The sequence below is a fragment of the Tupaia chinensis genome, unplaced genomic scaffold, assembly GCF_000334495.1.
Source record: "Tupaia chinensis unplaced genomic scaffold, TupChi_1.0 Scaffold142543_1, whole genome shotgun sequence".
In the NCBI taxonomy this organism is placed as follows: Eukaryota; Metazoa; Chordata; class Mammalia; order Scandentia; family Tupaiidae; genus Tupaia; species Tupaia belangeri.
This window is the reverse complement of record NW_006202392.1, coordinates 648,670-674,209: the sequence shown is the minus strand read 5'-3', so window position 1 is coordinate 674,209 and position 25,540 is coordinate 648,670. Positions and strand designations below refer to the sequence as shown.

General features: G+C 39.4%; 1 long non-coding RNA gene and 1 pseudogene across 1 annotated transcript in view; both read left to right on the top strand.

The window, feature by feature from the left end:
• The first annotated feature begins 4,521 nt into the window (after positions 1-4,521).
• LOC102475611 (elongation factor 1-beta pseudogene) lies at positions 4,522-6,618 on the top strand (annotated as a pseudogene).
• A 16,773-nt stretch (positions 6,619-23,391) lies between these two features.
• The window catches only part of LOC102470114 (uncharacterized), a 4,931-nt gene continuing 2,782 nt past the window's right edge, over positions 23,392-25,540 (top strand). The window contains exon 1 of the long non-coding RNA XR_003547026.1: positions 23,392-23,433. This is a non-coding gene — a long non-coding RNA (uncharacterized LOC102470114). The remainder of the gene's footprint in view (positions 23,434-25,540) is intronic.

The window sequence follows — 25,540 nt, the reverse complement described above, 5'->3', positions numbered from 1 at the left end:
AGCACTTCCCAATGGGGTACGGTCATGCAACAGTCTCTTCTTGATTTCTGTATCCTATGGGAAGTTTGGGTATGCACATGCGTACAGTTGGCATGTTGTTCAAGTCACTGGGGCTGAGATTTACATGGTGGTCAACCATATGGGAATCCAGCTCTGTTAACCCTTAGGCTACAGAGCTAATCCAATACCTCAGTTCATTTTATAATTTTATTTTTATTTCATTACACTTCTTCTTTTCTTATAGAGGTCATAGTTGTTGTTTTTTTTTTTTTTTTTTTGAGAGATTTTCGCTATAGGGCGCGTGCGCTCGCCAGACAGACAGAGAGAGACAGAGAGACAGAAAGCGAGATATCACCCCCCAGGGGGGATGGTCACGCCACAATCCCTTCTCCTCCATTCTCCTCTCAGGATCTTGGGCACTCACGCACACGCGCCCGGTGTGAGTTTTAAGCCACCGGGTCCGGGACACGAACCGCGGTTGAGTACGTGGGAGTCCAGTGACATAGCCATTACGCTAACTGCTGGTTCCCAAGAGGTCATAGTTTTTACACTGGTGTGTTTTATAATGGTATCTTAGTTGAGTGCCTACAACAGAGACACACTTTGTATATTGCACTTGTAGGAATACTTCTTCTCCTCCATTCTCCTCTCGGGATCTTGGGCACGCACGCACACGCGCCCGGCGTGAGTTTTAAGCCACCGGGTCCGGGACACAAACCGCGGTTGACTACGTGGGAGTCCAGCGACATAGCCATTACGCTAACTGCTGGTTCCCATCTTGTCCCATTTTTCACAAAACCTATGGGGAAGTCTATCTTTCATTTTTCCACTTTTGATACAGGCATGAATGCAAAGAAATATTTCTGGATTCTAAGAAAATCAGCAGGGCAAATATAATGATAAAGAACAAGCCACACCTAGCCTGCATGTTAGAGAGAAAACAAAAGGTTGCTGGGGTGAATTGCAAAGTGTAGGCAGCATCTGAGGAGCACATTGTCACTCAGCTCCAGCTGTGTGTTATGTGGCAATATGAGAATATGGGTCGACTCTTGCCAGATCTTATGATTGTCTATAAAAAAATGGATTTGGGATCAACATTTTCTAATTTCCTAGTATTGACAACCATGTCAATTTGTGAACAAATGTGTAGGTCGGACGAAGCACACAATGGCAATACAATTGACCCTTTCCATCTGTGGGTTCAACCAACTATGAATCAAAAATATTTGAAAAAAAAATATGGGTTTTGTCTGTACTGAACATGTATAGTTCAATACATAGTTCCCCTTCCCATTATTATTCTTTAAATATTAAAGTATAACAACTATTTCCATGCTCTTTACATTGTACTAGGAATTATAAGTATTCAGTTTTTTTTTTTTTTTGGAGAGGTTTTTGCTATAGGGCGCGTATGCTCACCAGACAGACAGAGAGAGACAGAGAGACAGAAAGCAAGTAATCACCCCCTAGGGGGGAAGGCCATGCTGCAATCCCTTCTCTTCTGTTCTCCTCTTGGGATCTTGGGCACGTCCCCACACATGCCCAGCGTGAGTTTAAGCCACGAAGTCTGGAACTCGAACCACGGTCGACTACATGGGAGTCCAGCGACATAGCCATTACACTAACTGCTGGCCCCAGGAATTATAAATATTCTAAAGGTGACTTAAAGCATACTGAAAGATATGCATAGGTTATATGCAAATACAATGCCACTTTATATAAGGGACTTGAGCATCTGTGGATTTGATATGGGGTGGAGGGAGAGTTTCTAGTAACCATGTCCCCAAAAATACCGACAGGTGACTGGATGTGGCCTGAGGGCTGCTTGTTGCGGATCTAGGCTGTAGAGGACGAATCTGTATCTGAAACTGGAGGATTAAATAAGAAATAAAGCTATAGTTTCTGCGTTTTTACATGGTTATGATACATATCATTACTAACGGGAAACATTGAGCAGTTATAACCAAGGATAATTGTTTAGAGAAGTAATGAGTCTTAAACTTCTAAGAAAGATTTCTATGTGACAAATAATGTGGCAAATGCAACGGAAATACTAAAAACAGAATGAGGACAACCTGGGCCCCAGTCTGGAAGACAGCAGTCTCCTCTCTCAAGCTCATTAGCATAGCAAAAGATTACTGGGGTGAATTGGAAAGTGCAGGTAGTATTTTTTTTTTTTTTTGTAGTGATGAGGAACTAAAAATTGACATCAATTCTGTGAAAATTACTTCCTCAAGACAAGTGTATATTTATGAGCTGTGGATTAGGGGCGGGAGAGCAGGGCTGGTTTGGCTGAGATCTTGACCAAGGACTGAACATAAACACGGACTGGATTTGGGATTGGCTTAATAAGACACCTTCTAATGAAGCATCTTCCTGTGGCCTTCCTTGAATTGAATCCAGTTCAGGATGTCTAACATCTTCCTTTGCTCTGTCATAAATAATTGGTAGATATCCCTCTGGCTGAACTGAAATCCTATCCTTCACATCTGAATAGCAGAAATTGCCAAAACTTTTAGCCTAGAATCAAGCGAAAGTTTTAAGGAGAGAAGTGTCTTTTTACCTTCAATGTTTGGTGAAATAGAGGCTTCTACGAAAACAGTGGGTTGTAGATATCTATGTGGTCTTGTATAGGGCCAGAAAGAGCAGGTATCCCATAGCTTGATCTCCGAATCCTAGGATCTCAGAGAGATAGTGGACTCTGTTGACACACGAGGGTGGCTTTTGAGAGTGTCTCACCTAGGTAGCCAATGTTGAAGCTCTTCGAGAATCACAAAAGTCCAGTTCATTTTGTTTTCAGAAAACTTGGAACATCAGTAACATTTCCCTGCCATCCCCATCCTCCACTTTTATTTTCGTATAAACTCAACCAAGATGAGACCAAGTCTAATTCAGTCAAGTGCAGGCGAATGGGCTGGAGTTTGGGTTGGGGATGCTTTGGGCAGGAAACTAGAAGAGTTTCTCATTGGATGTGAAAATTGACAAATTATGCATCATCGAAAACCACAAAAGAATACAAAGATACAAAAAAAAATGCAAGGAGGTGAATCAGAGAGATGATCAAATCTGTGACTGCAGAATCAGACAATGAAATTAGAATTGGAGGATTAGAAATCTGGAAAAACAAAATAGTACTCCTGGATGAGACTGGAGTGAGATTTCTGTCAAGGACTCTTTTCCTGTCTTGTAGATAAGCCACCTTCTTGCTATGTCTTCACATGGTAGAAACAGAATGTGATCTCTCTGCCTTCCTTCTTTTTTTTAGGGTAGCAATCTCATTATGAGGGTCCTAATCCACACGACCTCATCTAAAACCAATTCCTTCCTAAAAACCCCATCAACAAATTATATCACATTGGAGCTTAGTAGGGCTTCAACATAAATATTCTGCCCCCACCCCCTTTTTTTCTGGTAGCACCAGGGTCTGATTTCCTGCACTATTTCCCAACTGCTACTCAATTTCCAGATCCAGCCAATCCCATTGGTTTTGGAGATCTGAAAAGCCCTGTTGGCCTCAACATGTTCAGCAATTATCTGGCAGACAAGAGCTACATTGAAGGGTGTGTTTTATCACAAGCAGACGTGGCAGGATTTGAAGCAGTCTCCAGCCCACCACCAGCTGACCTGTGGCATGCCCTCCACTGGCATAATCACGTTAAGTCTTAGGAGAAGGAAAAGGTCAGCCTGGCAGGAGTGAAAAAAGCTTTGGGCAAGTATTGGCTCTGCCAATGCGGAAGACACCACGGGAAGTGGAGCTACGGATAGTAAAGATGATGATAATGACATTGATCTCCTTGTGTCTTATGAGGAGGAGGAAAGTGAAGAGGCAAAGAGGCTAAGGGAAGAATGGCTTGCATGGTCTGAGTCAAAGATAGCCAAAAACCTGCACTAGTTGCCAAGACTTCCATCTTGTTAGATATGAAACCTTGGGATGACAAGACAGACAATCCCTTCTCTTCTGTTCTCCTCTTGGGATCTTGGGCACGTACACACACATGCCCAGCGTGAGTTTAAGCCACGAAGTCTGGAACTCGAACCGCGGTCGACTACATGGGAGTCCAGCGACATAGCCATTACACTAACTGCTGGCCCCAGGAATTATAAATATTCTAAAGGTGACTTAAAGCATACTGAAAGATATGCATAGGTTATATGCAAATACAATGCCACTTTATATAAGGGACTTGAGCATCTGTGGATTTGATACGGGGTGGAGGGAGAGTTTCTAGTAACCATGTCCCCAAAAATACCGACAGGTGACTGGATGTGGCCTGAGGGCTGCTTGTTGCGGATCTAGGCTGTAGAGGACGAATCTGTATCTGAAACTGGAGGATTAAATAAGAAATAAAGCTATAGTTTCTGCGTTTTTACATGGTTATGATACATATCATTACTAACGGGAAACATTGAGCAGTTATAACCAAGGATAATTGTTTAGAGAAGTAATGAGTCTTAAACTTCTAAGAAAGATTTCTATGTGACAAATAATGTGGCAAATGCAACGGAAATACTAAAAACAGAATGAGGACAACCTGGGCCCCAGTCTGGAAGACAGCAGTCTCCTCTCTCAAGCTCATTAGCATAGCAAAAGATTACTGGGGTGAATTGGAAAGTGCAGGTAGTATTTTTTTTTTTTTTTGTAGTGATGAGGAACTAAAAATTGACATCAATTCTGTGAAAATTACTTCCTCAAGACAAGTGTATATTTATGAGCTATGGATTAGGGGCAGGAGAGCAGGGCTGGTTTGGCTGAGATCTTGACCAAGGACTGAACATAAACACGGACTGGATTTGGGATTGGCTTAATAAGACACCTTCTAATGAAGCATCTTCCTGTGGCCTTCCTTGAATTGAATCCAGTTCAGGATGTCTAACATCTTCCTTTGCTCTGTCATAAATAATTGGTAGATATCCCTCTGGCTGAACTGAAATCCTATCCTTCACATCTGAATAGCAGAAATTGCCAAAACTTTTAGCCTAGAATCAAGCGAAAGTTTTAAGGAGAGAAGTGTCTTTTTACCTTCAATGTTTGGTGAAATAGAGGCTTCTACGAAAACAGTGGGTTGTAGATATCTATGTGGTCTTGTATAGGGCCAGAAAGAGCAGGTATCCCATAGCTTGATCTCCGAATCCTAGGATCTCAGAGAGATAGTGGACTCTGTTGACACACGAGGGTGGCTTTTGAGAGTGTCTCACCTAGGTAGCCAATGTTGAAGCTCTTCGAGAATCACAAAAGTCCAGTTCATTTTGTTTTCAGAAAACTTGGAACATCAGTAACATTTCCCTGCCATCCCCATCCTCCACTTTTATTTTCGTATAAACTCAACCAAGATGAGACCAAGTCTAATTCAGTCAAGTGCAGGCGAATGGGCTGGAGTTTGGGTTGGGGATGCTTTGGGCAGGAAACTAGAAGAGTTTCTCATTGGATGTGAAAATTGACAAATTATGCATCATCGAAAACCACAAAAGAATACAAAGATACAAAAAAAAATGCAAGGAGGTGAATCAGAGAGATGATCAAATCTGTGACTGCAGAATCAGACAATGAAATTAGAATTGGAGGATTAGAAATCTGGAAAAACAAAATAGTACTCCTGGATGAGACTGGAGTGAGATTTCTGTCAAGGACTCTTTTCCTGTCTTGTAGATAAGCCACCTTCTTGCTATGTCTTCACATGGTAGAAACAGAATGTGATCTCTCTGCCTTCCTTCTTTTTTTTAGGGTAGCAATCTCATTATGAGGGTCCTAATCCACACGACCTCATCTAAAACCAATTCCTTCCTAAAAACCCCATCAACAAATTATATCACATTGGAGCTTAGTAGGGCTTCAACATAAATATTCTGCCCCCACCCCCTTTTTTTCTGGTAGCACCAGGGTCTGATTTCCTGCACTATTTCCCAACTGCTACTCAATTTCCAGATCCAGCCAATCCCATTGGTTTTGGAGATCTGAAAAGCCCTGTTGGCCTCAACATGTTCAGCAATTATCTGGCAGACAAGAGCTACATTGAAGGGTGTGTTTTATCACAAGCAGACGTGGCAGGATTTGAAGCAGTCTCCAGCCCACCACCAGCTGACCTGTGGCATGCCCTCCACTGGCATAATCACGTTAAGTCTTAGGAGAAGGAAAAGGTCAGCCTGGCAGGAGTGAAAAAAGCTTTGGGCAAGTATTGGCTCTGCCAATGCGGAAGACACCACGGGAAGTGGAGCTACGGATAGTAAAGATGATGATAATGACATTGATCTCCTTGTGTCTTATGAGGAGGAGGAAAGTGAAGAGGCAAAGAGGCTAAGGGAAGAATGGCTTGCATGGTCTGAGTCAAAGATAGCCAAAAACCTGCACTAGTTGCCAAGACTTCCATCTTGTTAGATATGAAACCTTGGGATGACAAGACAGACTTGACAACATTAAAGGAGTGTTTCAGAAGCATCCAAGCAGATGACTTGATCTGGGGCTCCTCTAGATTAGTTCCAGTGGGATGTGGAACTAAAAAACGTCAAATACAGTGTGTAATTGAAGACGATAAGGTTGGAACAGACATGCTGGAGAAGCGGATCACTGCGTTTGACGACTATGTGCCGTCCATGGATGTGGCTGCCTCCAACAAGATCTAAAATCCATCCTGGGTTGTTGCACCCAAATAAAAGCTTGAAGGAAAAAGAAAAAGAAATTGGGGGAGACACAATTTAGCCTATAGTAGATAATAAAATCAATATAAATCCTGATTCCATCATGTTGGTTTAGTTATAGCTGACCAACTGCTATGTTATCTTCAACAAGTTCTTTAGTAAAGATCCCCTTCTATTATTACGTATTATTATCTGGATTGAAAGTGCTGAATCTAAACTATATTTGAGACTTTGGTATTTAGAGTCAATAACATTAGATAAGCACCTTCCCCATAGGATTTTCTCTCCTTTGTGCTTATTTCTGCCTAAGAGCATTACCAACTACAACATTTTTCAGGATGTTATTTATTCTTTCCTTCTGTGCATGTGCACAAGTGTGTTGTTTGAGAGAGAGAAGGCGCAAGAGTGAGGGAGAAAGAAGCACCCCTAGCAGGGTTCTAATGCCGTGATCCACACCTGGTTTCAGTTAGCCTAGATCGTGGGCACGCATGCCTGCACCAGCACACTCAGGCATGAACTCAGAACCTTTCCCATGTGTGTCCAGATGCACTACCACTGCACTACTGGCTGGCCCTGGCATTCTTGTGTCTCTACTAAGCATGACCTAAAGTGGGCATAGTCACAGTGTTATTTCCACCTCTGTCTGCCTCCCCCAAGAAACAAACTAGCCTTCTTTTAATTTTTAAGGCTTCTTACTTGTCAGAGCAAGAACACAGATGGGAATAAACATGTTCTAGCACATGATGAGAAGCCACACATATCTAGAATCTACCTATTTGTATTTCTTAGATTAAAATAAAAACATATACTTATGTATCTCCTAGAAAACATAAAGAAATTATCTTAAAGCAATTTTCTTAAAACATTTTCCGATTCCCCATCATATCCTTAAGATTGGCAGTCCTGGTCTGCAGAATTTTTCCTGGGTCTTTGATCTTTACTTTGATTTCTAATAGTACTGCTTACAGCAATGCCTCCCAGTACCTGACTTGGCTTTTAGCAAGGCTTGTGTAGAGTTTCTCCTGCCTGATTACTCTTCTTCTCAGCATCAAAACCGAAAGATGAAACCAAACCAGAGTAACAACAACTTCTATTTCTTACCGAGGATATTCGCATTTCTAAAGGCGGTAGACCAGGGCATACCAAATCCTTGGCTCCTATGCTCAGGTCAGGAACATTTCCTCTGAACTCCCATGTAGATTCAACAAAAGCATTAATAGTAATATTAGGGCAAACCAAACATCCTACAAAAACAATGACTTAAGAAAGACCAATATAACCTTTATAATACTTTTTTTTTTTGGAGAGATTTTTGCTATAGGGCCTGTGCGCTCGCCAGAAAGACAGAGAGAGACCGAGAGACAGAAAGCGAGAAATCACCCCCTGGGGGGATGGCCATGCCGTGATTCCTTCTCCTCCATTTTCTTCTCAGAATCTTGGGCACGTATACGCATGTGCTCGGCGTGAGTTTAAGCCACTGGGTCCGGGACTCGAACCACAGTTGACTACATGGGAGTCCAGCGACACAGCCATTACACCAACTGCTGGTCCCTAACCTTTATAATATACAGTCCTACTTGAGGTATTTTTAAAAAAGAATTATTTATTTAATTTTATTCATCATCATTATCATTCTTTAGTTTGCTATAGGGCACATGCACTCACCAGAAAGAGACACAGGGAGACAGAAAGTGAGAAAGCAAGCCACCAGGTCCAGGATTCAAGCTGGGGTTGGCCATGTGGGTAGCCAGTGCCTATTGGCCCCAAGGATATTTTGAAGAATTATAAAAAAGATGTCACTGATTGTTGCAGACTGAATTGTGTCTCAAAATTTATGTGTTTTTCCCTGATCTCTAGTGTGAATGTATTTGAAGACAGGGTCTTAAAGAGGTAATTAAGATAAATGAGATTTTAGGGTACAAGCCCTAACCCAATAGGACTGGCGTCATAAGGAGTGGAAGAGACACCAGGGCTGTATATGCACAGCAAAGGCCACGTGAAGACACGGTAAGAAGGGGATCATTTGTAAGCTGAAGAGAGAGGCCTCGGGAGCAATAAAACATTCCAACAACTTGATCTTGGACTTACCACCTCCAGAGCTGTCCCTCTACCAAGAAATAAATCCTGTTTAAAGTTTTTTAAATTTTTTTTAAAATTTTTTTTATTGTGACCTTAGCAAACTAGTATATCGATTATGTTTTTTTTGCTGTGAGTGCTAGGAAACTCAACAACCAGATGTGAAGTGCAGTAACAATCAACTACATTGATTCACACAGTTCCAGCATTTTTAGTCTTGCTTTTGTTAACTCAGATTTTCTTCTATTTCAGTTTTATTAGTTTGTTGTTTTTATTGCTTATTGCTTAAAAGCTGTGGTAGAAAAAAAGGAGACAAAGAAATAAACAATGCTTTAAATGAAAATAAATAACACATTAAAATGAATAATAAGGGAACCAGCAGTTAGCGTAATGGCTATGTCGCTGGGCTCTCATGTAGTCGACCGTGGTTTGTGTCCTGGACCCGGTGGCTTAAAACTCATGTGGGGCGTGTGTGCGTGTGTGCCCAAGATCCTGAGAGGAGAATGGAGGAGAAGGGATTGCGGCGTGGCCATCCCCCCTGGGGGGTGATTTCTTGCTTTCTGTCTCTCTCTCTCTGTCTGTCTGGCGACTGCATGTGCCCTATAGCGAAAACCTCTAAAAAAAAAATGAATAATAACATTTTTAAGTCAATTCTTCATAGCTCCAGATTCTTCTCTTACTTTACGTTCTCTCCTTCTCAGTCTCCTGTCCCTTTCATTTTCTAGAGCCTTTAATGTTGGAGTTCTACTGGGTTCAACCTCAGATCTTAGTTTTTCATGTGTCAACACGCCCCCTACATGATCTCAGCTTGTTTCCTAGCTTTAAATACCAGATATCTAGATCTTTCTACATCTTATATTTATCTATCTATAGCCCAGACTGAACTCCTCTCAACACAACTAAAGCCAAGTCAAACTTGAAATTCTTTCCTCCTCTTCTTGCTCTTGCCCTTGTGCCTTCCTGCCCTTTCCATGTCTTGGTAAATGCCATCTTGGTCTTCTTCAACTCAGTAAAGGTCCACTTTATCCTTCTGGTTGCCTGACCCAAAACCTTAGAATTGTCCTTGAATTTCCTTTCTCTTACCTATAATTTTCTTTTCTTATCCTTTTTTTTAAAGAGATTTTTGCTATAGGGCATGTGTGCTTGCTGGACAGACACATAGAGAGAGATAGAATGAGACAAATCATCCCTCAGGGGATATGGCCACGTTGCAATCCCTTCTCCTCATTCTCCTCTTGGGCACGCACACATATGGTCCGAGCATGAGTTTAAGCCACCAGGTCCAGGACTCGAACTGTGACCGACTATGTGGGAGTCCAGTGACTTAACCATTATACCATCTGCTAGTCCCTTATCTATAATTTTCAATCCATCAGCAATCTGTTGGCTCTTCCATTAAAATATATCTAAAAACTGATAATTTTCAATATTATTCTTATCATGGAGATTACTTAGATTATTGCTTAAAATGGTCTTTCTGCTTCTTTTTATATTTCTTAGGTAAACTTTTTTTTTAGAACAGTATTAAATCTACAGGATAGTTGCAAAGATAGTGCGGAGCATTTTTATATACATACACTCAGTTTTCCCCATTCTTAATGCCTTACTTTGGTACGATATGTTTGTCACAATTAGTGAACAAGTAGTAGCAAATTATTAATGTTAGCCCACATTTCATTCAGATTTCCTCAGTTTTCCCCTAATATTTTCCTATTTCTGTTCTAGGCTTTCAATAGGGGATCTTATAGTACATTCAACTGTCTCGTTAGACTTCTTTTGTCTGTGTACACTTCTGGGATTATTTTTATTTTGATTCCTTGGTTAGTTTTTTTTTTTTTTTTGTAAAGTGGTAGCACTGAGTGCTTTTTATTTTAATTTACATTTTACCATGTCTTTACAGTATACATTTCTCTTTCCAACACAAAAACCATGCATGTCAGTCAAATCAAGGATATTACTATATACATTATCATCAGCAAATAGCTTCTCAATTTTTGTAAATTAAGCATAATTTTACTCATTTTTTTCCTTCCCCTTTTCCCTTTCTCCCTTCATACTGAACTTTTTTTTTTTCTCACATTTTATTGATTGATGAAAGATCTTAAAGTATGGACAAAGCTAGAATCTGGTGACAAGTGCGCTGTAATTTTCTTCTGAAATAATGTTTTCTCTCTCTCTTCATTCCCCCTTTTACTAAAGAGAGATATAAACTAATTTATTTGCTAAAAAAAAATTAGGCTAGTCTCACATTGGTCTGTTATTTGCACAAAACTTCATAAGAACTCATTTTTTTATGCAAGGCAACAAATACTATTGTATTATTGAACTTATGCAAATAACCATTCCACCACAAAATAAGAATGGTCACAAATATTTTCCAATTGCAAAGGGGTCAAGAAGGAGAAAAGTCTATGTTTCAACTTTAAAAATTCTTACAAATTGCTGAACCCAACATCTCAAAAGAAAATAAAAATCCTTAAATCTGGAAGCCACAGCACTGAAGAAAATCAGTAATGTTTTTTAAAAAAAGTAACAGAATTCCATTTTACCAGTTGAGTCTCATGTAATCTCTTTTGTTGAATTTGCAGTGTTACTGTGGTCTGACCTTTCCGTTAACATTCAACATTATTATTGGTATTTCAGAACTTGTCCCTACCATTAAGTTAGCCTTGGTCTTTTTGTTCTCTTATTTTTCTGTCTTTCGTTTTCCTGGTGTAGTACTCCCTTCAGAACTTCTTGAAGAGCTGGTTTGGTGTTGGTAAATTCTTTCAGGTTTTGTTTATCTGAAATGTTTTTATCTTTTCTTCCCACATGAAGGATAATCATGCCAGATACAGTATTTTTGGTTGAAATTGTTTTTCACTTAATACTTTGAACATATTTCTCCCTTCTTTGAATGTATTTTCCCATTCTTTCCTTCCTTGTTTCCGACGAGAGGTCCCAATTTTAGCCTGATGGGATTTCCTTTAAAAGTAACTTTATGTTTTTCTCTTGCTAATTTTGGCATCTTATCTCTGTCTGTGGTTTTGGTCAATCTGGCTGTGATGTGCCTTGGAGAAGATCTTCTTGGGTTGATTCTATGTGAGGTCCTTTGTATTTCTTGGATCTGGATATTTGAATGCCTCTCTAGATTTAGAAAGTTTTCTTCCAGTATTTCATGGAATACCTTATCAATGCCCGAATTAGTTTATTTACCTTGTGGGATACCGATTATCAGGATGTTTGGACATCGAATGGTATCTAGTATTACTCACATATTATTGTCATTTTGGGGGGTTATTTTTTCAGTCAGTCTTTTTGGTGAATTTTTCTAGTTCAGAGGTTCTATCTTCTACATCTGAGAGCCGATCTTTTGCATGATCTAAGCGACTTAATACTTTCAAGGGATGTTTTGATTTCATTTGATTCTTTTTTATGGTGTGTATTTCCTCTTTCAGGTCATGGAAGAACTTCTTCACTTCCTGGAATTCATTGTCTCTTTTCTGCATCTTCTAGAGTTCACTGTCTCTCTTCTCTTGCATCTCTGTTAGCTTTACCACTATGAATATCCTAAACTCTTTATCTGACATTTCCAGGAGATCCATTGTATTGTCTGTGGATGATGAAGGGCTGTTCTTTCCCCTTTGGAGAAAGGGGAAAGATTTCTTGTATTTCTTGTGCCTCTGCAGTGGGGTTTTCTGGTCATTTGATGGATTATACATTACTTCCTACCTCAGATGCACATGGATTCTGGCTTTTCACTGGGTGTTAGGCTGGAAAGAGCAATGGTCTTTCTGCTTCTGTGTTTCCCCCATAGTCTATTATCCACAGCCAGAGCATGTGATTAAAATGCAAAGCAGATCAGGTTACTTCTCTGCTCAAAATTGTCCAGGGGTTTTCCATCTCCCTCAGAATAAAGAATGATCTATAAGGTTCAAGATATATGAATAGCTCTGTTTATATCCATGACCCCAAACATTTCTGATTGGCTCACTTGGTTCCAGCCACATTGGCTTGTGCTTGCTATTACCTATCATCTATCTGTCTATCGAGCTATCATCTCTACCTATTGACAGAATCTTGCTATGTTCTGATCTTTCTGCCTCAGCCTTTTGAGTTGCTGGGCCAATAGACAAGCTCTTGCTGTGCTGACCAGGCCAGCCTCAAGCTTGTGATCCTCCTACCTCAGCTTCCCAAGTTACTGGGGTTACAAGTGCATGCCACTATGCCTAGCCTTTATGTTGGACCAGGAATTGAACCCAGGCTGCCCATTGGTCCAGGCTGAGGAGCCCAGTGTTTTAGCCATGTGCACCACTGGGACTGGGCCAGTTTACTGTTTTTTCCCCTCCTGGAACAGCATATCCTCTTCTTTAGGATATCAGCAAGGCATATTCTAACTTCTAAGACTCACTTTATTAACAAGTATATATTTATTAAAAAGGTTTATTCTGTGGTGTGCTGGTAAATGTTTAACAACTGGCCTTCTGGGGAAAATATGCTTATATGTATATTATAACATAAAACTCTTCTCATAAAACCACCATATTCAATTATGGGAGTCCTTTCTTGAGGATTTTATCTAATTCTAATTACCTCTCAAGGGCCCCGCCTCTTAACATCATAGTGAGATTAAGTTTTTGCCCTCTTAATACCATTAGAGGACCAGCCCGTTGTGTGGCGGCTAAGGCAGCTGGATCCTGCATGGCCAATTGTGCAGTTAGATTCCTGGACTTGGTGTCCTGAAAAACATGCTGGACATGTATATGTGCATGCCCAAAACTCTGAAAGGAGAAATGGAGGAGAAGGTATCGCAGTGAGGTTCCAATAGCCTTCCTGCTATCCTCTCTACCCCACCTAGTCTTTCTGACTCTGGCAAAAGCTGTGTCTTACAGTAAACAAACAAACAAACAAGAAAACCATCACAGTGGCAAGCAAATTTCAATAAATGAATTTCTGGGGATGCATTCCAATGATATCAATGACTATTAATAAACAATAAACTAAGTCCCGATTTGTTGTGTTCCTTGAATATCCTGGTGGAACTACTGCCACCAAGACCAGTTTTAAGCACTGAAATGATGTCACTGAAGGTGGTTGGGAGTTGACTGCAACAGTAGCATACCATGGCACTGTTTTCATCCCACAGGTATAATCGACACGGGTTACTCAAGAGATTGGGTAATAGCAAAATGCGGTAAAATAATTAGGAAATCTTCAATATTTATTACCTTTGTTTTTATCAAATTAAAGTTTAAGTTCATAAAAGTTAATTTTTAGTGTTGACTATGTACACCATTGGCCCACTTCTCTGACCATCTTGTGTAAAACAGCTGCTCCTTTTAGTCATTCTTCTTTTCCTTTGTTTTGCTATATTTTTCTCCATTAACATTTAACACATTATAAAAATAGATTTGTTGTCAAAGAAAAGTATTGTGTTTTATAGAAAAATTCCACCAGAGATTTGACTTTTAATGATTTAAAAAAGACTGTTGGTTTTTTAAAAAAGATATATTTATAACATTTTATTTATTACTATTATTATTTTTAAATTTGACCAGAGAGAGACATGGAAAGAGAGGTTGAGAGGAGAGAGAAAGCAAGCTGCCAGGGCCAGGACTTGGACAGTCGTTGACCATGTGAGAATCTGGCACCTCAACCACCACACCACCTGCTGGTCCAAGACTGTTGGTTTTGATTAAAAAAATAATTTAACATATTATATACATATATACATATACACAGTTTTTTTCTCATAAGAAATTAAGTTGAATGAAGCTAGGTACTTTGCTTATTTTGTTTACCTCTATGTCTTCAGTGCTTAGAACATGCCTTGGATATCATTTAAGGGCTTATGTATCGAAGAAATGAGTGTTTTTATGAATAGTTTATTCAAAATGGTTCTTAGCTTTGGGCCAGCCTATGGTGTGGTGGCTGACATAGCTGGCTTGTACATGGATGACTGAGCAGTTTGAGGCCTGAGAAAATGCTGGGTGTGTAAGTGTGGGTGCCCAAAAATCTGACAGGAGAAATGAACAAGGGATTGAGGCCTGACCATCTCCCATGAAGGGTTCTTTCTCACTTTCTCTCTCTCTGTCTTTCTCTGGCAAGTGCACATGCCCTCTGAAAATTAAAAAAAAAAAATTAGTATTAGCCTATTATAGAAAAAGCGAACAAATGGAAATCACAATGATACTCTAAGCAATAGTGCTACATGCAACAGTTATATGCTACAGTTCATTTACTTCTGACACCATCCTTATGAGAGAGGAGTTATTATTCCTTCTATTTCACGGATGAAAAAATGGCACTGCCCACTGAGGACACATATAAAGAACACAGCCAGGATTCACACTCTCACATTTTATTTTCAGAAACACGTTTGAACAAAAACAAGAACACTTTTTAATTATGGAAAATTCAAGAAAATGTACAAAAGTAGACAGAAGGATGATGAACCCCAAATATCCATCATTCCACCTTAATAATTATTGATGCCTAGCCAGTTGTCTTCATTTATACTCCCTTCTCCAATTAGATTATTTTGAAGCAAGTCTAAACTATCATTTGCTGCTAATGGATAAAGGCCCATTCTTGTTAGAAATTTGGTACTGTTGAAAAATTTTGATCTAGTATTGTTGGTCAGTCATTTAATGTTTGTGAAATAACTTTCTTCATCTGCAAAATGGATTTGTCAGTTTTTCACAAATTAGAGTATGAAGTGAGAGAATATTCAAAACACTGTGTTAAACTACAAAGCTCTCTATAAAATCTGGATTTTCAACTGATATGTTATTATACACAGTGTGCTACTAAGACAATTACAGGTTCTGCATCAAAGCCCAGTTTGGTTGAGTACATACCAGCATGACCTGCTTTTCCCAGCAACGTGGTTTCCCAAATAACATCATGCCTCATAAATATGCTAGGGTTTTAACAGAGTCAGAAGTCACATGAAACGTATAAGCCCTTGTAAGACTGTAATGTCTTAAGAGAAAACAAATAAAGTATTGCTTTCCTACAGTAGTAAAGAGGAACTGTTGGACATCACATATATTTACAAGAATTTATCACAACTTACTTCTCAAATAGGCGTTAAAGCATTTTTAGATGCACATAGCATGAACAAGTGTGAGACATGGAACAAGATGAGGTGACAAGATCCTTGAGGCACACCTTAGTGGAGCTTCAGTTGTTCTCTACCATAAATATGACACATTCTTTTAAGTAATAACTAGCAATGATAATAATAACATACACTATTATGGTTCTTGGTATGTCAGGCACTGTTTTACACATAGGGCAGGCACCACCACGCCCCTCAGGCACTGTTTTAGATGCTCGACATATGTTAACTCATTTAATCTTAGCTACAGCCCCATGAGATAGACATGGTATCTGTGTCCATCTTGAAGATGAGGAAATAGAAGCACAGAGAAGTTAAGAAACTTGCCAATGGAGCTGGCAGGTGGTGTGGTGGTTAAGGGCACTGGACTCCCACACGGCCAGCCATGGTTTGAGTCTCGGACCTGGTGGCTTGCATTCTTGCTTTCCCTCTCTCTCACACACACACTCTGCCCCTCTCTGGTCAAATTTAAGTAAACAAATAAATAAATAAATAAATAAATAAATACATAAAATAAAATTAAATAAAATAATTATTTAAAACAAAAAAGAAAAAGAGACTTGTTAACATCATACAGCTTGTAGTAGGGGAATCCAAGATTTAAACATAGGTATCTAGCTTCAGATACTGTGCTTTTCTCACCATGCTGGGTCTCCTATCAAAAGAAAAAGGAATTGGATCAGCAGGTGGTTTAGTAGTTAAGGTGCTGAACTCTTTCATGGCCGACTGTGATTTGAGTCCCCAATCTGGGGGCTTGAAATTCATGCCAGGTGCATGTGTGCGTATGCCCAAAATATTGAGAGGAGAATAGAGGAGAAGGGATTACTGTGTGTCCATTTCTCATGGTGGGGTAATTTCTCACTTTCTGTCTCTCTGTCTCTTGGGTGAGTGTACATGCCCTCTGCCAAAAATATCTCTTCTTAAAAAAAAAAAAAAAAAAAAAAACAAAGGCCCCAAATACCCAGACAAGAAGCCTTTTTTTTTTTGGAGAAGTTTTGGCTGTAGGGTGCATGCACTTGCCAGGAAGACAGAGAGAAACAAAGAAACAGAAAGTGAGAAATCACCCCCAGGGGGGATGGCCACGCCACAGTACCTTCTCCTCCATTCTCCTCTCAGGATCTTGGGCACGCACGCACACATGCCCAGAGTGAATTTAAGCCACCGGGTCCAGGACTCGATCCACGGTGGACTACATGGGAGTCCAGCAACATAGCCATTATGCTAACTGCTGGTCCTGATAAGAAGCCATTTTAAAGCTGAGCTGTGTCCCAGCATGTTCAGGGAAGCTATGCTCTAAACTCCATCTCCTAGACTCCTGAAATACCCAGACAAGATAGGGCGACCTCTGTCTTTTCTCTGTCTCTGGCTGTCTGTCTCTCTGTCTCGCACTCTCTTTCTCTTTAAAATTTTTAACGACCTCTCCTCACCTTGGGATTTTTCTTTCACTTGCTAATTCCAGAAGCTATTTTAAAGCTGAGGTGCGTCCCAGCATGTTCACATGCCACACAGTTTTCATTTTTTATGTGTAAATTGTTTTTTTTCCCTTTTTGCTGGTAGTATTTTTCTAGTTTTTTTTTTTTTTCCTTTTTGCTTATTTGTTTTTAACTTTACTTTCCCACTCTAAGCTTCACTCTCCACAAACTGAATGTCCAGATAGGTCTAGGTGCACAGTAGTCAAGCATCTGAATACTATTAGAGTTATTGAAATCCTCATTGCTTATTGAACCTCCTGCTTTAATGAAGAAATTTCTTTTTGTAAGTCTGAACTCCTAACCTTTCTGTGGATACCACATTGCAAAACACAGTGGAGGATACATTTTTGTCACAGAATGACCATAAACAACCATGGAGTCATGAGAAATATGAGAAATCAAGATAATATATCTCCCATAAGGGAAAAGAACAATCCCTCATCATCCATACACAGTACAGTAGATCTCATGGAAATGTCTGATAGAGAATTTAGAATATTCATAGTGACAAAACGAAACGAGATACAAGAGCCAAGAGGTAATGAACTTCAGAAGACACAGGAGAAAAGAGACAACAAGTACCAGGAGGTGCTGAAGTTCTTCCATGATCTCAAAGAGGAATTACACACCATAAAAAAGAATCGAATGGAGCTATTAGAGATGAAGGATACGACTCAGGAAATCAAAACCTCACTAGAAAGTATTAAAAGATTAGTTCATGCAGAAAATCAAATCTCAGATGTGGAAGGCAAAGCGTCTGATCTAGAAAAAAACAACCAAAAAAAACCTATGAAAATAACCCCAAAAATGAGAAATACTAGGCAGCGTTAAGCGTCCAAACATCTGGATAATCAGTATCCCAGAAGGTGAGGAAATTAATAAGGGCATTGATAATCTATTCCATGAAATCTTGGAAGAATACTTTCCAAATCTAGAGAGGCTTTTAAATATCCAGACCTAAGAAATACAAATAACCCCTAATAGAATCAACCCAAGAAGATCTTCTGCAAGGCACATCATAGCCAGACTGGCTAAATCTACAGACAAAGACAAAATACTAAAATTGGCAAGAGAGAAACGTCAGGTTAACTTATAAAGTTTACCCAATCAGGTTAACCTCAGACCTCTCATCAGAAACAATGGGAGCGGGAACCAGCAGTTAGCGTAATGGCTATGTCGCTGGACTCCCACGTAGTCGACCGTGGTTCGTGTCCCGGACCCGGTGGCTTAAAACTCACGCCGGGCGCGTGTGCGTGCGTGCCCAAGATCCCGAGAGGAGAATGGAGGAGAAGGGACTGCGGCGTGACCATCCCCCCTGGGGGGTGATTTCTCGCTTTCTGTCTCTATGTCTCTCTCTGTCTGTCTGGCGAGCGCACGCGCCCTACAGTGAAAATCTCTCCAAAAAAAAAAAAAAAAAAAAGGAGAAACAATGGGAGCAAGGAAAGAATGGGAAAATATATTCAAAGTGTTTAAAATAGTTTCAACCAAGATTATTACACCCAGCAAGATTATCTTTTATATGGAAAGAAAGGATAAAAATATTCTTAGATAAACAAGACCTGAAAGAATTTGCCAATAGCAGACCCACTCTTCAAGAAGTATGGGTGAAAGCACTCCTTCCTCTGAAAAGAGTGCTCTACCAGGAAAACTAAAGACACATACAGAAACAAGAGAACAAAAGGCAACCAAGAAAACGACCAATTTAATGCTAGGGACAAGAAATATCAATACTATCACTGAATGTTAACTTCTAGAATTTAAATGGAAAGATTGGACCACAGTAACACTACATATTCAACAGAAGAGAGTTTGAACGTAAGACTGAAATGAATTAGAATTAAAATTTTATGACTTTTGACTAAAATGTTACTGATTTCTTTTTTTTTTACTGTGCTTTGTTTTCCCAATTTAAACATTTTATTTTCGTTTGAGTTGGTGATGAGTTCAGAAACTTGTTAAAATATTTTTCTTGTTTGTTTCTTTAAATGGAAACATAAACTTTTCTTCCTTCCTAACCCCTCTTGAACTGGAAATGTTTGGGAATATTCTTATTTTGTGGCAGAAGGGTTATTTGCATAAGTTCAATAATGCTTGTTGCATTGAATCAGAAATTGAAAATACTCATTATGGGTAGGGCTTTGACTGGGATGTCATAACTGACCATTAATCAGAAAACTATGGAACTAAGGTGAATCTCAAGTAAGCCGATAGATGCTCTTGGAAAGATGGCCTGGTGCCATAAATAGTTCTGCCGGGCAGAGAGGATTAGAGAAGATATATGAAAGAATTTATAACAGAAAATAACCTGGACTTTTCAACCCAGCATTGTAATCAGCAGAGATTGCAAAAGAGCAGCCACACCAGAGGATTATCTTGAGAAAGATGCTGAAGGAAGAAAAAGAGACTGATCTCTGCTAGCAGATGGTATATCACAGTACTTGGTATGCAGGGCTGAATTGAGGTTTATGTGTGACTAGTGTGCTGGGTATTTGCTTTTCAACAGTTTGAGTAGTTGACATAAATATTTTCTCAAAAATATTTAAAATCATACTGTCTCTGTTGTTAGAGTCACAAACAAAATTATACAAAATTATAAGAAATATTTTGAACATTATCTTTAAAATTCAGTATTCGGAAATTTTGAAAATTGTTTATTAGCTTAATGGAGTATGAGCAACATTTTTTGTTATGTAAAATAAATGTTTGTAAAAAAATGTAAAAATAAGTAAATAAATGGGAATAAATTTTTTAAAAAAAGAAAGACATGTACTGCAAGTTAAAAAGACCCTGTGTAAATAAATAACATAGTGGAATTGGGAACCAAAAAAAAAAAAAAAAAAAAAAAGAAGATATCAAAATTCTAGCTATGGCAAGTATGTTGTATACTTAGGCCTACAGACACTCTGGACCAGTCCTCTGTTATTATAGACATGTTGTTGAGAAATTTGAAATAAACCACATAGGTAACAAGGCTTGGTAAACAGAAAACAAAATCCAGGGATATCTGTAGACATCGGGTATTAGTCATGGGTTTTTCCAAGAGTTCTTATCTTCTGACACTAAGTGCATGCCCTGAGTAAGATACCTTACAGCCTGCTGGGTGAGACAAACGTGAATATTCTAAAGCAGTGAGATATGGAGGTTGAGAAAGATTTTCACAAAGTGATAAGTTTACAGAGTATGAGAGTTCATGTTGTTCTTCCTGGTAGGATCAGAGAAAGCTTATCTATGGCTTAAAAAAAGATCTGGAAGAGAGAGAGAGAGAGAGAGAGAGAGAGAGAGAGAGAGAGAGAACTCTGAAGCTTGAAGAAAAAAGGAAGAGGAAAGTCTAATTGTACTAGACTCATTTCTATCCTGGGAAATAGATACTAGACAATTGTTTGGAGAAGACATGGAGCTCAGGGATCTGCACCAGCATACATGAAGCCTGTACACATAGATCTTTTTGTCTCCATAGCTCAAACTCTCCTGACTACATCATAACACTTTTACATATAAAAATTGGAATTAGATCCCAAACTGTGTTGACTCTAGTATTCAATCCGATCTGGACATATCTTGTGGACGTGACATAAATCACGGAGATTCTAGTTCCCTGACATTTAGACAGTGAACAATATAATGACAATATGATTGATGATATAATGTTTAAGAAATAGCATATTCAAAATACTAATCACTAGCAAGTAGAAAAATGATACTTCAGAGTTTTGGGGTCTGGAAACTAGTTTCTGGATCTGTCACTTGTCAACCGTATGTTAGGATAATTAACTTAATTTCTTTGTGCCTTCGTTCATCTGTAAAATGGCAGAGTCTATTCTAGGGGGTAGTTTTAAGGATTAGATTAGATCACATATTTGTAGAACACATTCTGGGAACAAGCAACTTCATGAAAAATAATTCATTATGTGGAAAGAGGAAGTTCATAATGTTAATGTGCATGAGCTTGGTTTGAGGGTGTCAGTCAATGTCTTAGGGAGAAATTTTCCTTTACTTAGGACTTCTTGGACTCAGGGCTAAATCCCAGGATGAGAAAGCACAATTGGAGAACAATGAAAACTAAAAGAACAGAGACCTCTGGGGTACAAGATAGCACGCTTGTGGTGCCATTAGCTACAGATGTGAGCTGCTCTCCTAGGGACACGCTTGGCTCATCACACCCGTCATCGAGTATAGACTATGAGGCCTGCCAGGTTGTGTGTGCACACTTTGATGTGGGCAGTAGACACTTCCTCAGCAAATGCTGTCACCTCAGCCACTGCTTTGGTTTGCAAGGAGTCTTAGTTAGCTGGAACAGAAGAGAGAATCCAGAAGAACACATTCCTAATTTTCAGGAGACACAATTTCCAAGATCATGCTTTGACAGAACAGAAAAATACTCCCATCTCTCATCTGTGGTTACTTTTTCATCTTGGGCTGATGTCTTCTGGGAAACATAGTTTTCACTGAAGTAATAGTGAAAGGAAGGAACTAAGAACATTTTGGCTAATAAGAGAAGTGAACAAGAAGGTGGCAAATGACATTCAGGATGGGCAAGTATATTGGTCAGCCTCCAGTAACAAATGATAGAAAATGTAGTGTCAAGGTAAAGGAGTCTGAGATGTCAGTTTGAATTCTAGGATTGAGATTTAATTTCTCAATGTGTTGTTTTAATACAAGATGAGTGGGATATTAGATGTTATTAAGAAAGTTATCAAATGATTAAAATAAAAGCATAGTTCCTCTAACTCAGAAAACTATGTTGTGTTTTTGTGCCACATACAGGCAAAAGAGAATAGAGCTATAAAAAAATAAATAAAAGGCCAGTAGTAGGGTAATAAGATTTCGGGAACGGAAAACTCCCATTTAAAGGCCGATTGGAAGGACTAAGATTCTGAAGTGGAAAAGGCCTAGAAAGAGATAGGATCAAAGCCTGTTGCAAAATAGAGGGTATGGAGGAGAGAGAATGCAGACCGAAGTTATCACATCCCTGAATTCCAGCTTTGTTAGGTAATCACTGAAGCTTTAACAAGGTTATTTCAAGGTAGGTAAAAGGATAGCCTACTTTTAAAAACGGATAATATGGGACCAGCAGATTGTGTAATGGCTATTTTGCTGGACTTCCATGTAGTCGACCGCAATTTGAGTCCCAGATCCGGTGGCTTAAATTCATGCCAGGTGCGTGTGTGTGCATGCCCAAGATCCCGAGAGGAGAATGGAGGAGAAGGGATTGCAGCATGACCTTCCCCTCTGGGGGTGATTTCTCACTTCCTGTCTCTCTGTCTCTCTGGTGCATGCACCCTATAGCAAAAATCTCTCTCTCAAAAAAAAGTGGGTAATATGCCTATGGAGCTCATCTTCAAAGAATAAACAGGTTAAACATTTTAAGTAGAAAAATTTGAGCTAAAAACTGTGATAAGCCACTTAAAATATACTTTAGTAAACAGGCAGTTGGGGTGTTTTTCAAAGCTTTCCTTATTAATGCACATACAACAATGAACATGGTTTTCTCCTGGCTCATAAATTAAATTAGGGTATTTAGTGGTAAGGGATTTTTTCTACCTTTTGAGAGAACTGAAATAGTCTGACGTTTTATTGTCAAACTTGTACGTCTGACTGAGATGAGAATATGAGCCCTGATTTCTGACTTCGATTTCAGGCCAGCTCAGAGAACAAGACTTATAAAGGAGCATGTTGTTGACATTTTGAATTACAATTGTGAATGATATTAACAACAATAGATGGTCTTTTAGGTAAAATCACCATCTTATGTAAAAGAAAGCACTCTATTCTTAGGCAAAGCATCAGCATTTTAGTCTGAGTGTAACTTGTTAAATCATTCTTGATGTGGTATTTTAGTCTAGGAATAAACAGAGGGTTTCGCATATCGTTATTGTTCTAGTCTGAGCTTTCCATAATAGTAACAAAAAACTGAGCCTAATTAGTCTCTTCCAGTAAAAGTATTTGAGAAATTTTCCATTGCCCAATACCTTCCCATAATGGAAAATACACTGCATGGGAGGTATGTGTAAATATTTGATTCATGTTTTATTGATTTCAGAGTCAAAACCTATCAATCATTAACACTTCAAAAAACATATACCTGGTTAGTTGTTTCCAAACTATGTTCTCTCACTGAAGGCTTAGACTCTGGAAACTAGAAAGTCCCTGGTGAGTACTTAGTTTAATCTTTTAATGTCATGGGTGTTGAAACTGAGATCAAAGATGTTTGGGTGACTTTCACATAGTCCTCCAACCTTTGCTGACTCCTAAATCTTCAGGCTGTCAACTCTGTGTTCTTCTTAAGACACCATGGGGAATGACTGCTCACTCTTTGTTCTGAATAAAGATATATAAAAGTATAATAACACTGTAGTGGCAGAAGTGGAAGTGAAAAAATCCTAAAAAATCGTAGGCACAGGTATTTGCTTCTGATGCTAATGCATTTGGTGGTCAAGTCATAAAATAAAAAGATAGCCTCTAGATAAAAGGATGTGAGAATGTTAGCTTGATGTTGTACTACTATGAAATTAAATCAAGGTCCCAACCTAGTGCCTGGTAGCTTATGCTAAGTATGCGAAAGAGTTAAATGTGGGTGGGATTTTTAAAAAATATCAAAATTTCAGGGGGAACCAGCAGTTAGCGTAATGGCTATGTCGCTGGACTCCCATGTAGTCGACTGCGGTTCGCGTCCCAGACCCGGTGGCTTAAACTCACGCTGGGCGTGTGTGCATGCGTGCCCAAGATCCCAAGAGGAGAACAGAGGAGAAGGGATTGTGGCATGGCCATCCCCCCTGGGGGGGTGATTTCTCGCTTTCTGTCTCTGTCTTTCTGGTGAGCGCACACGCCCTATAGCAATAAATCTCTCCAAAATATAAAATAAAATAAAATAAAATAAAAATTTCAGACAGAAATGCCTGGGTTACTTCATTGCCAGGCTTTATTTTTAGAACATATATATCAAAATACAAGATAACAAATGAATTTTGTCTGTAAGACAGTCAGACCAGGTATTTGGTAATGTGTGCACTAAAGCCACTGCTTCTAGGAATTCACTATATCAGTAGTCTCTGGCTGATGGGGTGACACAGAGGGGAGCCTCGAGGTGTGAGTCAGACATTTTTTTTTTTTTTTTTTTTTTTTGCCAGAGAGCATGAGCACACTCGAGAGAAAGACAGAGATGGAGAGGGAGAACTCACCCTCTACTAGGGCATGGTCACAACACAATCCTTTGCCCTCCACATCTCTATTCCTTCGGGCAATTAGACATGCATTCATATACTCCTGGAGTGTTTTTCAAGCTGCCAGGACCTGGATTTGAACACAGTATCAGTCATGTGGGATCCGGCTCCCTTTACCACAAGGCAGCAGGGCCAACCTCATTTTGAATTGTGAATCAATACTTATATTGAGGGTTAATTTCCCCATACTTAAGTGGAAAAGTAGTATGATTACCTTGATAGGAGTTCAAGATCCTAAACTTCTCAGTTGGAAACTTAGGCTTAGGGTAAAGCCAAAACTCCTTGATTAATTTATTCAGAGAAGTCGGCAACAATACTGGGAGCCTTATCTAGTTGCAAAGTAACTGTTTTTTCTTCTGGATCTTGATGAAGGGATTTCTATACAACAGCTTCCAGACTCCTTGTTTTCTGGCCAGTGCCAGCGCTGATGGCTCGTCATCCCATTTTCAGTCTCTCTTGAGCAGAGGCCATGTGGGGCCAGAGACTGTAGGAGCCCAACCTTCAAGGAGCTGCTGCGGATAAAAAGCTTCCCCTGAGTATGGGGGGGATCTTGGGTGGGGGCAGTATGGTATATTTCAGGGAGAGCTACTCACAACCTCGCTCTCTTCTGTGACATAAATTAATGATGAGATCCATATGGTACTATTAGTGGGGAAATTGTGGCTTACTCCCTTAGAGAAAATCAAGCAGAAACATCAAGCAGAAATAAGTTGATAGGCAACAAAGAGAAAGCAGGATTTGAGATAGGTGTCATAGACAAGTAACAAGGAAACCATTCCTCCCAGAGCCTACTCAAGGAAATTAAAAATATTTTTATCCAGATCAGTTGGTAGCCTGATGGTTAAGGTGACTAGATCCCACATGGCTGTCTGAGGTTTGAGTCCTGGACACACCAGGTAGAAAAACACACTGGGCATGTATGTGTGCATACCCAAAACCCCAAAAGGAGAGAGAAATGGAGGAGAAGGAATTGCAATGTGACCAACCTCTATTGGGACTGCTTTCTCACTTTCCTTCTCTCTCTTTCTCTCCTTCTC